The following is a 4,554-nucleotide window of genomic DNA, read 5'->3' on the forward strand; positions in this document are numbered from 1 at the left end:
TGGTCTCAATTTCAAATTGTTTAGATTTATCATTTATTATTGTTATAAGATCTCTAATGTCTGTTTTACTTGGTAAGGTATCAAACATACTAATCTTATTGACTTCTATCTTGATAGCATTATAGAGGTCAATCTGAGTATCTACTCAACGATAACACAGAGAAAGAAGGCTATGATATCCCTGGAAAAGGCCAACTTTCGAATTCTATCCATCTGTTTTCCAAAGGAAAATGGATAAGATTTTTGGTGAATACAGGAAGTTTGTCTTAGTTTATATAGATGATATTCTTGTATTCAGTAAAAATGAAAAAGAACATTACCATCATCTTCAACAAGTATTAAAGCTCTTAGTTGAACATGGTATTATTATAAGTCTAAAATAGAAATTGGTAAAAAATATATCAAGTTTCTAGGAGTAGAAATTAGTGATGGACAAATAAAACTTCAACCCCATATCACCAAGACTATTCTAGAAATGCCTGATAGTTTCCCAGAGTTAAAGAAACTACAACAATTTTTAGGATTAGTCAATTATGCTAGACCTTTTATCAAAGATTTAGCAAAAATTGTTGGACCATTTTATCAAAAGACTAGTCTAAAAGGAGAAAGGAGATTTAACTCTGAAGATATCAAAATTGTTATTTCTAGTTTTGATATAGATGAAGAGGCCATTGATTTCTGTGAAAGATTACAAAAATTTAGTATATGATGTATAATTTTATACCCTTTGCCACTAATATTGGCCTATCTTAAATACTAAGTGTCAACACCAATGGAACCCTGGCAGAGGTAATCCATCAGCACCTTGCCATTTATGTTCAAATTATCCTGTTTCGACTAAGCGTGCCTTGTGTTTAGAATGTTTACAGATTTGGACAAAAAATGTGAGAAAAAAGGCGAAAACGGGCTGTTTGGGGGTGAAAATTGGAAACAGCTCCCAAACAGCCCCAAGATCATCACAGTTACCTTGGCCTCTCTTCCCCTAATATCTATCTCTCTCACTCCATGACTCTCTCTGTCTTTGTTTTCTCTTTGACTGAAGTAATTTTGTTCTACAATGTCTCACCCACCAGGGCCTTCACCATCCGCATTTTCTGGAGCATCTTCAACTTTCCCCAAAAAGAATTTGAGGTATAAATCCCTCTCTTTCTCTCTCTCTCACTCACCCATTCTTTCTCTCCCTCTCCCTCTGAATGTTTCTGTTCATCTATGTTTATTTTTCCTTCTCTCAAATTTTGCACCTACCAACACTGCCATCATCATTTTCCAAGTACCAGCAGTTCGCCTATCTCCAAAAACCCAATTTTAGTTATGGGTCTTCGGTCCTCCCTCTCTCTCCCTCAATTTCTATTTTTTTCTCTGTTTTTCCTAATTTTCAAAACCAATTTATTTGTTATCCCTAATTTTCAAAGCCCTAATGAGTGGATGCTTGAAGGGATGGCCTCAAATCTTACTCTCCAGATTTTGTTAGTTGCTTAAAATTAACTAGTCATGGTATTGGTGCATATAAATTTCTGCTGCAAATTGAACTTTGTCTCTTCTTTCTTATTAGGACCATTAACATAGTGCCCACTAGGTAGTGCAATTTTAACTAATATACCAAAATATATCGATATCAGAAAAACTGAACCTGATAATAATACACCAGCAATCAGTTTCTCCCCAGCAAGACTTTATGGAAGACTGTAGCCCAGAGAAGACAACACCTTGGTCAAATTCAGAAGCTTTAGTGCAATGACATCAAAACTTTTTACGACTACAGGTAAGACTTGTCAAGCACCTATTGATGCTATATTTCTCTTGCCAGACCCCCAGCTCAAGCAAAATGAAGTCTAAAAATAGAATAGACCAAAGAACATGTAAGCTAAAAAAAAAAAAAAAGTTCCCAGAAGACCCAAGCTCAATTAAGCTAATTATTCAGTTCTTGTTTCACTCTAAGCACATCATATCTAATTATAGACATAAAAATCATATATGACATGTAGTTTGTTTTATTATATCTGATATATTTGCCCAATATTATTCATATTAGATATACAGCTTTATTATATCTGATATGTTTGCTCAATATTATTCATATTAGATATACAGCTTTATTATATCTGATATATTTGCCCAATATTATTCATATTAGATATACAAATTATCTTGGCGATACAAAAGTATGTAATCAATTGGACGTAGTTAGTTGACTAGAACTCTTGTGTTTTATCAGAAGATTAAAGAGAGAAGCCTTACTATATACAATACTTTCCTCAACAAGCCACAGGCTTTTAATCTAACCAAAAAAAAAAAAAAAAAAAGAAAAAAAAAACAATGTTGTGAGTTCTGATTATGATCTTTTTTTTTTTGTTTTCTTGTTTTTGTTTTCTTCATTGGGTTTGTGCCTTTAATGATGGCTTTGTATGCTTTTAACATGTGGGTCATCAGTATGTCTCCACAAGCTAGCAATGCTAGTCCCCACAGTCACTAACAAGTTGGTGATAACTCAATTTGGAATCGAAAATCATGACTATACTAGATTTGTTTTTTAGTCAACTTAAGCCAGATTTGATGAGTGGTGTGGTATGCACATATCTGTGAAGTAGAGTGGTCATGTTTGGTAGCTTATAGAGTTGCTTATATATATATATATATATATATTTTAAAATTTTAAAAATTTGCATTAATGTGTTTGATATATATTCTTCTTTTCTTATATCTTATAAAGTAAAAATAATTTAAATAAGTTAAAAAAAATTATTTTTTAAAAGTTAGGAGAAACATATTTTTACTTCTATCTTATTATTATTAATTTTAACCTAATATGATCATATGGTTATGAATATCAGATTACTTAATAGGCTCTACAAAATGAATATCAGATTATTTAATACTACAATAATCTGCCTGCACAAAGTAGTTTATACATCTACATATATACATATATATATATTCTTTAGTTTTTTTTTTTTTTTTGGTGGTCCTTGTTTGTTAGATTCTTCTTTTCCTTGTCAGTTCTTAACTTGTTTCTATTGCTACTAAATCAAGGATTTGCAAAAGCAACCTGTAATTTTACCACATTGATTGGTCAAGGGGCATTTGGTCCAGTTTATAAAGCTCAGATGTTAACTAGGGAGACAGTTGCTGTTAAAGTGCTTGCAACTGATTCTAGCAAGGAGCAAAAGAATTCTAAATAGAGGTTAGTGGTGGTTATTGAATTAATATTTTAGGCACATCATGTTCAAAATTTTTACTATATACAACATACTTAGACACACTTGTTATTTGAGGATAAGTCAGAAAAACAGACATAAGAAAAATAAAAATAAAAGAGAGAGAGAGAGAGAGAGAGAGAGAGAGAGAGAGAGAGAGAGAATTATGTATCATTGTATCTTTGTATCTTCTTCATGTTTTGAATTATGTAGTACAAGTACATGAGTTACAAGTATTCCTGCAACCATGCTTACTACAACTTTGTGCAGTAGAATTTTAGTTTTTGAGAACCAATTACAAACGCAAGATTATCCTTTTTGCCCTTTTCTTTTTTTCTTTTATTTTCTTAGGAAGTTGTTGAGCATATGGTATATAGTTTGTTCAATTAGTTTTTAATTCCCTATCTAAATTTGCGAAATGAAGAACTCTATTGGCTATTTAGCTGATGGTTGGTGGTTATTGTGGCTAAATGGGCCACTTTGCAGTGTTCACAAAGGGTGCTAGCGATGGTTCTAAACATTGGCCATTTCGTCATGAACTGGCTAATGTGTATCTAGTTTTTAATTTGTAACTCCTGTTTAGATTATTTAGAGCGGCGTGTAACAAGGCATTATGGTTTCACTAATAGATAGCTTTTGCTGGAAAATTGAGTATCTTATCTTATCTGTTTCACTAATTGATTTGTGTGTCTTTCTCTTTGCAGCTAGCAGAAGCATCAAAAGCACAATTTACACGTGATTATAGTGATCACTTTGCTCTTGTCCGGGCTTATAAGGGCTGGAAAGAAGCTGAAAGAGACATAATTGGATATGAATACTACTGGAAGAATTTTCTTTCTACAAATCAATGAAAGCTATTGATCCTCTGCGAAGGGAGTTCTACTCTTCACTTAAGAAATATATTTTAAATTTTAATGCTAGATGGATGTGAATTGGATGATTATATAGATTACAAGCGGATTTTTAATTGAAGGAATATGTAGTTTGGAATTACTTGTGGATGAAAACTTATAATAGTTGCTGACTTTAATTAAACAGTTTCAAAATTTGATGATTTATATATTTTGTTGAATATTCATGATTCAGGTGAATTGTTGGTTTGATTGATTATTGTAAATTACAGATTGTATTGAATGCATTGGATAGATTATTATGAATTACAAGTTTATTTTGTTGCATGTTGGCACAAGCAGTCCTTTTGGTGACCAAACTTTTTGGCTGTGGAATGTGACAATTGGCGACCAAACTAAGAGGTCGTGGAATGTCACAATTGGCGACCAAAATGTTTGGTTGTGAAATGTCACAATTGCGACCAAACTTTTTAGTCGTGAAATGTCATAATTGGCGACCAAACTTTTTA

The 4,554-nt window shown here is 32.2% G+C and overlaps 1 long non-coding RNA gene across 1 annotated transcript; it reads left to right on the forward strand.

The window, feature by feature from the left end:
* Positions 1–859: 859 nt before the first annotated feature.
* LOC114301122 (uncharacterized) lies at positions 860–4,272 on the forward strand. The gene is made up of 4 exons (XR_014356515.1): positions 860–1,131; positions 1,620–1,762; positions 3,031–3,181; positions 3,899–4,272. It is a non-coding gene; the product is annotated as an uncharacterized LOC114301122 (long non-coding RNA).
* Positions 4,273–4,554: the final 282 nt, after the last annotated feature.

The sequence above is a fragment of the Camellia sinensis genome, chromosome 15 (genome assembly GCF_055761805.1).
Source record: "Camellia sinensis isolate YWXY chromosome 15, ASM5576180v1, whole genome shotgun sequence".
Classification (NCBI taxonomy): Eukaryota; Viridiplantae; Streptophyta; class Magnoliopsida; order Ericales; family Theaceae; genus Camellia; species Camellia sinensis.